We start from the raw sequence: 12,436 nt of genomic DNA, 5'->3' as shown, positions 1-12,436 counted from the left end.
GGGGCCACGATTAAGGATTAATTTGACACCAGAGCCATCTGAGATGAACTGCTTTGCTGCCATCATATTTTCAAATTCATTCACATTAAACTTAGTAAATCCCTACTTCTTGGAGCTGTGGATCTTCTGGTGGCCAGAAGACTTGAACTTGGCCTTGCAGAGGTCCTTGATCACATGCTCCTTGTTCTGCAGCTTGGTACGGATGGACATGATGACTTGGCCAATGTGGACCGTGGCCACTGTACCCTAGGGCTTTCCAAAGACACATACTTGTCTGGAGCCTAGATTTGGGACAGCATGCAATCAGGCATGAATGTCCACTGGAAAGGCTTGTTCCCAAGGTCCCATAAGGAAACTGATACAGGCAATAGGCTGCATACACCACTGAGGAGGCTGCTGTTTGAGGCCATTGCATAATGGGCCCCCCCCAAAGGAAAAGAGCACAGTTGGATTAGTTGGCTGCAAATATTTCTGAGGGTTTTTTTTTTAATGGTCCTTTAATAATAGCATCTTGCTCACATTTCAAGGACATAATATCCTCTCATCTCTCTAAGAATATCAATGGTAATTTTCCTTTCTATGTTCTCACATTTATGCATAGTTTTGGTTTCCTCAAGTTGTCTATTTGTGTGTGTGTGTTTTAGCCTTTATCTTTTTTGTTAAGATTCCTCAGGTATCTAATTATCTGCTCATCTTTTAAGAAAAAGGTAAAAAAAAAAAAAAAGCAGTGAGTGATAGAAAGGTTTGTTGACGGTGGTCTTATACCTTTTGATCTTTAACCCAAGTGTTGAAAACTAATTGACTGCAGACTGAAAAAAATGCAGCTGCATTTTTTTTCTCCAATTACAATTGTGCACCTTTAGCTGGGAACAAAACCTTTACATGCAAATCCCTCCTTTTTGATTTAAGCTACTTGGAAGCTTGAAATTCTTACCTAATATTTTTTCTACTATTCACATTCTTGCTTACTGTTTAACCCAAGCTCAGATGTCTCTTTCTCTGTGATATCTTCTCTGATACCCTCAGGCTGATGTAAACTTTACCTACACTGGATTTCATCACATTTCATTTCTCCATTAAAGCCCTTGCTATGGCTCTCCTTCATGTGATAGATACTTGATGTGTAGTTGGACACTCCATGTGACTGTCCTGTGGAGGCAAGGACTCTCTTTCAGGTGTGTTAGCATTTCATATAGAAACTTTGGTAGAAACTCAGGAAAAAGTTACTTGAAAATCTTTAAGCTCAATGGGGAGGGATGGAAAGGGGGAAAGGAGAATGGGAGAGCATAATTTGATGTTCTTTCTAGATCATATTTGATATTCATCTCTGAGTATTTGATTATTAAAACCATGAACTACAATTCCCCCCAGCCCCACCCTCAAAGTAAGCAACATGCCATACCAGGCTGAAATGTGGCTTTAATATTCTTCCAGATGCTTGCACAGAGCCAATTCTGTTTCACATGATAGAACATTGCTCAAGCTGTAACAACAGAAAGAGGGAAAAAACACAAACTCCAACATATCTAAATGAAAATGAGAATATTTCTGCCTGTGAAGAGGTAATTTATCCTCATTTGTGATCATGTGCCCTTTCAGAATTCAAATCGGATAAAGCATAAATTTTGACATATCTTCAAAAATGCCTATGTACAATAAATCATAGTTTGTGGCAATATTTCGAAAGCAGTGTTCAGGTATCTGAGGCCTTAGCATTTTGACTGCTATTATTTCACGGTGGCCTCAGTTGTAAAGTGTCCTCAGAGTTCCTAAGGGGTATGAATTTTTGCTGTGCTTTCCATTCATTTCTACTTCAGGCTTTGGGAACACAATCTCCCCTTTCATCCTAGTCGCAACCCATCTGTAACTTAACTTGTCTTTTTCATTTCTTACTCAGCTCCTCACACTGGCCTAATTAGGCATCATTGGCTAACACTTTGTTCCTATTAATCTTTCCCTCCCAGGACAGTTTGAACATTTTAGCTTTTAAATTATTGAGAGAGCCCTGGGAGTTACCAAATACAGACTCATTCATGTGAACAGTAAACAAAATAAGTTTGTATTCACACAAATTTATGACTCTGCAAAGACCTTGAAGCCCTGATGGGTTTTAAGAACCGTATCTCCAAGTACTCTTAAACGGGACATGGTGGTTAAGAGTAGAGTATGGTCCAGACAACCTGAGTTCCCATCAAGCCACCACTCATATTATAAAGACTGCGTGACCTCAGGAACTATTCAGCTCTCTATAAGCCCCAGTCCCCATCTGTGAAATGGGCAAAATAATTGTACCTATTTCAGAAGACATTTGTTGAGATAAAATGAAATAATGTGTTTGGCACACACTCCGTAAGTATCTGTTGCTGCGTTTTTTTTTAAATTAATGAGAACATCTCAGCTAAAATAGTGTCATACAAATAAACTACAAGAACAATTGTCCATAGTTGAGAAACTGGCTAGACCCCTATACCTGCCAAGTCCAAACTGGAATAAATTAGTTGAATGAAGTCAGACATATTCAGAGTTAAATGTTTAGACAAATTTTAATGTAACATTTGGGAACTAGAATGATAAAGGAAAGAGAAGCATATGGCTTCTAATTTTTTTAATATTATAAAGAAAACTTCAGAAAGCAACAGACTTCCAGGTTAAAACTAGTGTTTTAAGAATATTTTGCTCTTATCAGAAACCTAAATTAAAAAAAAAATTTTATATAGGAGTATAGCTGATTAACAATGTTGTGATAGTTTCAGGAGGACAGCAAAGGGATTTGGTCATACATTACACGTATTCATTCTCCTCCAAATTCCCTCCCATCCAGATTGCCACCTAACATTGAGCAGAGTTCCCAGACAACTGAGTTTTATGGGCCCTACTATTCAGTTCCTTCCTCCTTCCCAACAGTGTATTTTGTGGCCCATATGCAGAAACCATAACACTTTCAGGAAGGAGGGTCTATTTGGCAATGACAAAGACCATTGGCAAGCCAAACTGAACAAAAGAATAAACCATTGCCTAAGAGACAATTGGACTTCCTGGTGGCTCAGTGGTAAAGAATCCGCCTGCCAATACAGGAGACATGGATGTGATCCCTGGGTTGGGAAGATCCCCTGGAGAAGGAAATGGTAACCCATTCCAGTATTCTTGCTTGGCAAATCCCATGGACAGAGGAGCCTGGCAGGCTACAGTCCATCGGGTCACAAAAGAGTTGGACACAACTTAGTGACTAAACTACAACAAATAATTAGCTTAACCACTTTTATTTGCCTTTCTGGGTCAGAAAACACAAAGCAATAGTTTTAAGGCAGGAGTTTGTTATAAAATGTATTTTTCTTTGCTTTCCATTTGTTCATTATGTTTGGTCTAAGACCCTGGTAAGTTGACATACACAATATACAATGGTTAATGTTGTTTTCCCTGAGTATTTAGATAAATCGATTGATTTAAAATTAATCTAAATTAGCCTTTCCCTAACTATCAACCACAGAACACTGTTCCTAAAATGCTAATACATATGCTAGGAGAGAAATGCACTAGCACAAAATAAGTTTGAAATAGAGGGTTTCATTACATACATTTATCAGCATGTCAAAAGCACATTAGCATAGAAAAGACTAAGTTGTTCTGTGGTGAAGAAACCTATTTTGTCCTTTAATCTATATTTTTCCAAAATTACTTGAGTTTGGAATCCAGTTTTCCCAGCTCTCTGTTAGCATCATACAGAATACAGTTTGCCAGATTCCAGTTTGGGGACACAGTAAGTACATTTTGGCAGGGTTCATCTTGTAATTAATAGAAAGGCTATCAAACTAAAAATTGTCAGTGTTTCATGTATCAATAATAATAGATACCACTTATGGAACAGTTAGTAAATCTTAGGAAAATGCTTCTTCCCCACTCCTTGAGCAGAATTTCCCCTCAATACCCCTAACTTTCTGTCTCACTCTCTGAACTCTTCTTGGAGGTGGAGAGCTATCGGTGGCTATCATAATAGCCATTGGTCAACATTTCTCAGTTAGACGAAGCTAACATGTCAAAAGTGGGAAGGAACAAAGACACTAAGCCTGTTGTCTTTCCTCTGCATCTGGACCAGGGGCAGTTAGTACCCTGGGTTCTGTCTTCTGTTCAGAGTTAGTACCCCTGCTCCCGTGAAATACAACTTCCCTCAGATAGATTCTTCCAAGGTCAAGAATGGGAAGAAGTTAGCAAGCCCATTTTGTTGGTCCAACCAAGTTGCGTCTAGCAACTTAGTCCTCATCTTTGTTAATGCTGATATCTTAGTTCTTCGTGGACTAACTTTATTATATTTTAACTAGCTCAGAACCTGGGCAGTGAAGAGAGGTGCTGTTTTGAGTCCTGCTCATAACCTCAACAGAAGGTATCATGAATTCTTCATGATATTTTACATACATGATCTCATTTAAGCTTCAACAACCTTTCAAGGTGGATACTTATGTATCCCCATTTTACAGACTAGGAAATTGAAACAGAGAAATTAAATAGCTTACCAAAGGTTACATAGTAAGTGACTGGATCTCAACATTTTAATGAATGTAACAGTGCACACTATTTAATTGTACTATTGTAACTATTACTAGTGAATCTCATAAGATGGTATTTATGTTTGGATCCCTTTATTATTTATCTCTCACTCCTTTTCTATGATGGAGGAGGAAATGGGTACCCATTCCAGTAACCTTGCAGGGAAAATGCCATGGATGGAGTAGCCTGGAGGGCTACAGTCCATGGGATCACAAAGAGCTGGACATGACTGAGCAACTGGGTACACGTCTTCTATGATGCAACATGCATATTTTTATGTTTTTTTTTTAATGCATTTATTTTCAATTTGAAGATAATTGCTTTACGATATTGTGCAACATGCATATTGATCTATGAGAAACATATGGAAGAAACATTTTAAAAAAAACACATAATCTTCATCAGTGAGTAAGATGCTTGGGGAAGTTGAAAGTGAGAAAGGTTTAAATCTGAAATTTCAAACTTTCAGCCAGCCCACAGACTTATTTTGTTTGACTCTCAAAATGCTAAAGAGTTGAGTTAGTTATTAGGATAAGAACATAAATTTCTGGCTTCTCTGAAACATGTGAACATCTGGGAAGCCATGAACCTGAGTTGATGCATTCTTTGGATGGAGCATGTGCGGCACAGTTCACCTTGGTCCCCACTGTGTCACTTCATTTAAATGCTTTGTCTGCATGTGCTGCTGTAAATGCTTCAGTTTGCCACCCTGGTGTGAGATAGGATGGCTCCACCCTCTCCCCATCCTCCCCTGGGAACATCACAGCCACTGCAAGAATCCTGAGGCTGACTGTCAATGTCTGTGATCAGGGCACTAAGTGGACAGTAGGTGCCTTGATGTGAAACAGTCAAGCTGGAAGCGGCAGATTTTCAGAAGGGAGACCACTTAGTGCGGATGCTTATCTCAGTCCCTCTAGAAAAAATGTGCCAGGTACACCCTAGAAAGACTTCAGAGAGTGAGGAGAGCAGCTGGAATAAGGGGCATGAGTCTACCACACATGCTCGCCAGACAGCATCTGCTTTAGGTGTGGGATATCTGTGCAAATGTTATTAAAGTATCAGTTTCTTTCACCTCTAAAAACATTGTAAAATAATTTGCCTGAGCCCTCTATCATCTAATCTTCAGTACTAACCTTTCTTTCTACACCATTGTCTGTTACGTAACAGTTGCTCGATAAGTCTTTTAAATGAGTAAATGAATAGACAGACTTTGTAAATTCTAAGCAGATAATTGTCCTTCCCTTAAGAAGTATGTGTTTAAATGAGTGAAGGATGCCCATCAAGGCCTCTTTCCACCTTTTTGATATCTCTCTTCTTGAATCTCACCCTCACGCCATTACCAGGAGGACCAAGGCTTTTTCTCGTTAAGGTTAGGTATTAACTCTTCCAAAGGAATCAACATTTAACCAACTTTCTAAAGATGACGTGAGAAAGCTGTCCCTTCTAGTAGGGAGTTCAAGAGTCAGAAATCAGGTAAATATTGGGGTTGGACACCTTATTACTCCAAAAACGGGTCTTGAACTTAAGATTAAATGAAATCCAACAAACTAAATTTCAATAAATCATAGGTCATATTCAAAAATGAAAAACCATAGAATCACAGAACATTAGCTGGAACTGGAAGGAAGTGTTGCAAGAAACCATCAAACCCAAAATTCCATCATGGTAATCATGACATTAAAATGCCACCTGCACCAGATTACTATAAATTTCAATTTGCTGAATGGTTGTGCAATGTTAAGTGTTGTATATTTCTTGAAAAAGCTGGTAATGAAAGAGTGATCAACATAGAATTTTAATAGAGGAAATATTTATATTGTGCTTTAATGCATTATAGGCTTCCCTTGTGGCTCAGTGGTAAAGAATCCGCCTGCAATGCAGGAGACCTGGGTTTGATCCCTGGGTTAAGAAGATCCCCTGGAGAAGGGAGAGGCTATCCATGAGATTGCAAAGGGTTGGACACAACTGAGCAACTTTCACTTTCACTTTAGTGCATTATAAATCAGTTGGAGATAAGGGCATGTTCTGTGTGTAATGGCAGATAGACACCTTATTAAAATTGTGTTTCCCAATTAAAAGTATTCTCTTCCACTTTACAAGACTTGGCTTACTAATTATTTCATAGGACTGAAAGGTCATATGAAAATCTTTAATTGTCAAGTGATCAGAACTGCCTTACAAACTACCAAATGTACTGAAATAGTCTAAGTAACCCAAGCCAGACAGGCTTGTTAGGAGATTGCTTTTCTTTTAATATGTATTTATTTGACTGCAGTGGGTCTTAGTTGTGGCATGTGGGATCTTTAGTTACAGCATGTGGGATCTAGTTCCCTGACCCAGGATTGGACAAGGCCCCCATACATTGGGAGTGCAGAGTCTCAGCCCCCGGACCAGGGAAGTCCCAGGAGATTTCTTAAAGAATGTGTCATTTGACCATTAGAGCATTCAGTGAAGAGATTTTCTCAGGTTTGTGAAGAGCTTACTTATAACCGTTTTTAAAGTTTACAATATAATAGTAACTAATATGAGCATGGGGGTTGAATACTATTCCTGTAAGGGGCACTGACGGGAATGGCAACCCATTCCAGTATTCTTGCCTGGAGAATCCCATGGACAGAGGAGGCTGGTGGGCTACAGTGCATGGGATCACAAAGAGTCAGACATGACTGAAACGATAGCATGCATGCAGCATGAGGGGCACTACATTTTACAGAGGCACAGACAGCTAGGCAATTCCTGAAAGATAGAAAAGTCCAGGAAATTCAAAGAAATCTTTTGTTTCACCCTCTTTTTTTTTTTTTTGAGAGTTTTTTTTTTAATTATTTTATTTTATTTTTAAACTTTACAATATTGTATTGGTTTTGCCAAACATCGAAATGAATCCGCCACAGGTATACATGTGTTCCCCATTCTGAACCCTCCTCCCTCCTCCCTCCCCATACCATCCCTCTGGGTCATCCCAGTGTACCAGCCCCAAGCATCCAGTATCGTGCATCGAACCTGGACTGGCGACTCGTTCCATATATGATATTATACGTATTTCAATGCCATTCTCCCAAATCATCCCACCCTCTCCCTCTCCCACAGAGTCCAAAAGACTGTTCTATACATCAGTATCTCTTTTGCTGTCTCGTATACAGGGTTATTATTATCATCTTTCTAAATTCCATATATATGCGTTAGTATACTGTATTGGTGTTTTTCTTTCTGGCTTACTTCACTCTGTATAATAGGCTCCAGTTTCATCCATCTCATTAGAACTGATTCAAATGTATTCTTTTTAATGGCTGAGTAATACTCCATTGTGTATATGTACCACTGCTTTTTTATCCATTCATCTGCTGATGGACATCTAGGTTGCTTCCATGTCTTGGCTATTATAAACAGTGCTGCGATGAACATTGGGGTACATGTGTCTCTTTCAATTCTGGTTTCCTCAGTGTGTATGCCCAGCAGTGGGATTGCTGGATCATAAGGCAGTTCTATTTCCAGTTTTTTAAGGAATCTCCACACTGTTCTCCATAGTGGCTGTACTAGTTTGCATTCCTACCAACAGTGTTAGAGGGTTCCCTTTTCTCCATACCCTCTCCAGCATTTATTGCTTATAGACTTTTGGATCACAGCCATTCTGACTGGCGTGAAATGGTACCTCATAGTGGTTTTGATTTGCATTTCTCTGATAATGAGTGATGTTGAGCATCTTTTCCTGTGTTTGTTAGCCATCTGTATGTCTTCTTTGGAGAAATGTCTATTTAGTTCTTTGGCCCATTTTTTGATTGGGTCATTTATTTTTCTGGAATTGAGCTGTAGGAGTTGCTTGTATATTTTTGAGATTAGTTGTTTGTCAGTTGCTTCATTTGCTATTATTTTCTCCCATTCTGAAGGGTGTCTTTTCACCTTGCTTATAGTTTCCTTTGTTGTGCAGAAGCTTTTAAGTTTAATTAGGTCCCATTTGTTTATTTTTGCTTTTATTTCCAATATTCTGGGAGGTGGGTCATAGAGGATCCTGCTGTGATGTATGTCGGAGAGTGTTTTGCCTATGTTCTCCTTTAGGAGTTTTAAAGTTTCTGGTCTTACATGTAGATCTTTAATCCATTTTGAGTTTATTTTTGTGTATGGTGTTAGAAAGTGTTCTAGTTTCATTCTTTTACAAGTGGTTGACCAGTTTTCCCAGCACCACTTGTTAAAGAGATTGTCTTTTCTCCATTGTATATTCTTGCCTCCTTTGTCAAAGATAAGGTGTCCATATGTGCGTGGATTTATCTCTGGACTTTCTATTTTGTTCCATTGATCTATATTTCTGTCTTTGTGTTTCACCCTCTTTTAATGTGAGCTTTCCTGATGGCACAGTGGTAGAGAATCTACCTGCCAATGCAGGAATGCAGATTCGATACCTGAGTCAGGAAGATCCCCTAGAGAAGGGAAGGGCTACCCACTCCAGTATTCGTGCCTGGGAAATCCTATGGATAGAGGAGCCTAGTGGGCTACAGTCCAAGGGGTCACAAAGAGTCGGACACAACGCAGTGACCACCAGGTGGTCTGTCCTTCACAGTTAATTGGATGTTATTTGTTAGGTAAGCCAGCCCTCAATGTCTGCTCTTCACCGTTTTTGCTCCTGCCATGAAAGCTGGCAAACTAAATACCTACTTTTCCATCCCCACCCCCTTGCATTTAGGAATGGCTGTGTGACACAGTTAAGCCAACAAGGCAAGAAAGAACTATGTCGGGGTATTTAGGCAAAGTTTTTTTTTTCCTTGTACAAACAGTGGCTGGCATTCATTGCCTCCTTTTTATCCCCCTTGAAGGGGCTTATGTTTATATCTTTTCACGTCTGGGGCTTTGGAAGCAATTTTGAGTCTTTATTGAGTCTCTGAAGCAATGTCAGAGGCCTGCTTCATCCTGGTTATGGGACTATGAGGCTTTTTGTTACTTGCAGCCAAAGTACACAGGTGAGGACTAGTAACATCTCTTTGTGGTTTTGAGTCTTTTTGTAATAACATTACACTGAATGAATTTCTCTCTCTCTCAGGAAAGAAAATCTTGCACCACTCATGGTTCATGTCTGGTCCACTCTCACTTTGGAAAAATATAGCTGGAGTTTCCTGTTTACTACACAATTTGCTTGGCAAGTTTTCCTCTTGTGTTTGGTGTTGGACAGTCTGTAGTTTCCTCACTTCAGTTTGAGCAAAATGTTATTTTTATTTAAAACACTAATTATCCATAGGAAATCTGCATATTCTTTCTTTTTCATAGAGGCTTTAAAATTTTATTTTATTTTTTAGATAGGTAATACAGTCATCTGTTCATAAAACAAAATTGTATACAAAGGATTACAATGAAAAGTCTATTCCATCATTAGAGCCAGATTTAAAAACTAAAGACTTGGGCTTTCACTGCCATTGGCCCAAGTTGGATCCCTGATTGGGGAAATGAGGTCCCACAAGCTACGCAGAAGGCCAAAAAAAAAAAAAACAAATTTAAAAACTATTGTTAGATATCTTTCTTTCAAATAAACTGTTGGTCATATGGTGATTGCAAAACAAACAAATGAAAAACCCACCCATGCCCGAATCCAGTTTGCTCCCACATCCTCAATCATTTTATTAGTTTCTCATTTATTCCAAAGATTTTTCATTCAAATACAAGGTCATAGGGATGTGTACCTTTTTTTCCCCCCTTTCCTACAGAAAAGTGAACCTAGACACACTGCTCTGGGCCTTGCCGTCTTTATGGAACCACATATCTTGGAGGATTTCCACTTCTGTGAATGGCATCGCATGTTTATAGTGGCAAAGTATTCCATTGTTTGAATGTACATGAGATGTTTAACTATCCTCCCTTGTTGGATGTTTGACCTGTTTCAGCACACAGTGGTGGAACCAAAAACTTCAAACATATATCATCTTGCAAGGGAAAAAATTTCTATTAAGACAAATACCCAAAGGTGGGCTTGCCAAATCAAAGGGTAAATGCAGTTGTAATTTTGATCGTTAGTGTTGAATTATTCTCCAAGGAGTTGTACCAGTTTACATTCCCACTAGCAACATACGCATGTACCTGAAGGCAAACTTAAGATTTTTATCAATCCGATAGGTGACAAATGGTATCTTAATACAGTTTTAACTTGTATTTCTTTGATTATGAGGGATTTTGAACATCTCTTCATAAGTTTTAGGGACCATTTATATTTCTCTTTCTATATTTTTAAAAAATTAGTTATGACTTGTCATTTAAAGGAGTCCTCTCTATATTTGGGATGTTCTCATTTGTACTATGAGCTGAAGAGCTCTTTCCTTGTTTGTTGTTTTGTGTTTTCATATATTTCTGGTGAATTGTTTTTCCATGAAGAATTTTTGATTTTTACTTTAATCTTTTAGGGAGTCTGAAATTTGAATCATAGAAAAGAGCTTCCCCATTCAAATATTGTAAAGAAATTTATTATTGTGGTTTTTTTTAGTAATAGTATGATTTTGTTGTTTTACATTTAAACTTCTGGTCCATTTGAAATTTATAGCAGTGAACAGTGTGAGGTAGAGATTCAGCTTTTTCCCCTGGTGTTATTTATCCAATTGTATTAATGGTAGTTACTAAAAGTTCATGTTTCTAGTGTCCTTAAATATGAATTTTAAATGTCTGGCTAAATGTAGTAAGGTTTTGTTACTTTCAAAGCTAATATTCATAAAAGTGTCTAGAAAAGTATTCACTGAGAATGGCAGCAAAAAATGTGAATTTGTTCTTGGGAGTCTGTCTTTAGATAAACAGTAAACAGATGAACACAAATGTGGAAAGTTTTATAGGAAAAATGTTAGGTTATGTTAAGAAAGTATCACTGTGGCTTTTTATTGTTTTCCTTTGACAGATGTAAAGCAATGATTACACAGGGGACTTGGAGGAAATAGCTATTTTCATTATAAGTGAATGAATAGGCTAAAACAAAATTCGATACAAAGTGACTCAGTGAGATTTCCAGACCCCACACCCTAATCTACGGAATTAAAATATCTAGACCTGAGACCAGGGGATCTGTTCTTACAAGTTCCCACATAGTCATAATGCAGATGGGCCTGCAAAAGTCGGTGAACTTATATCTAGGGACCTCTGATTTCTGCCAAAGTAAAGGCAGAAGCCAAGTAAGCCAAGTTTAGAACCCCAGAGCTGGAAAGAATGAGATGGCATGACTGAGCCCAGCCCATTGTCTCTATTCTAATTAAAGGATACGAAAGTGCTGGTCCCTTCAAACTCTCAGAAACCCACAAGTGCCATCAAAAGCTCAATTTCAAAGTCTCCACCCCAACAATCAAGAATTCTTGTCTTTCCACAAATGATCTGTATGGCTTTAGTTTGAATCACTTTCTTTTGGATAAACTCTACCCCCAAAAAAGAGAAAGGAACAACTATTCCTTGAGGTCTGAGAGTATGCCAAGCAGTTCACATACCTTAATGTTTTAATTTGGTCTTTCCACAAACCTCGTGAAGTAGATACTATGGTCTCATATTACAGTTAAGAAAGCCAAGGCTAGGAGAGATCATGTAACTAGTCCAAGGGCACTCAGTAAGTGCTAGAATAAGTATTTGGGATTCGATTTGTTATCTTGCCATAGAGAAGAAAATAATTGATCAGCACCTCTCCTTCAAACAATACCTGTGATCATTTGAAGATAAAGTAATAGAGAAAATTTTAGCCTTATGTATTTAATACTTGTAAATACTGTTTTAGACCGTAAAAGCCTGTTTTTAAAAAGCACCCCTCCTACGTTATCCCTCTCCATCTCTTCACCTGCTTGGAGTTTCCTCAACGTACACTTCAGTGCCTGACTGTAGTGCTCTAATCTATGGGTGTATTGCCTCCCTCTGCAGCCAAGATAGAAGTTTCTCCAGGGCATGTGCTTGGTCT

The 12,436-nt window shown here is 38.5% G+C and overlaps 1 non-coding gene across 1 annotated transcript; it reads right to left on the bottom strand.

Annotated features, from left to right (window-relative positions):
- Positions 1-328: 328 nt before the first annotated feature.
- On the bottom strand, positions 329-465 carry LOC113899577. The gene has a single exon (XR_003512941.1). It is a non-coding gene; the product is annotated as a small nucleolar RNA SNORA70 (small nucleolar RNA).
- Between the last annotated feature and the right edge of the window lie 11,971 nt (positions 466-12,436).

This window comes from Bos indicus x Bos taurus, chromosome 1, assembly GCF_003369695.1.
Source record: "Bos indicus x Bos taurus breed Angus x Brahman F1 hybrid chromosome 1, Bos_hybrid_MaternalHap_v2.0, whole genome shotgun sequence".
NCBI classification, from domain to species: domain Eukaryota; kingdom Metazoa; phylum Chordata; class Mammalia; order Artiodactyla; family Bovidae; genus Bos; species Bos indicus x Bos taurus.
The sequence above is the reverse complement of the archived record's forward strand: the minus strand, read 5'-3'. Positions and strand labels throughout refer to the sequence as shown.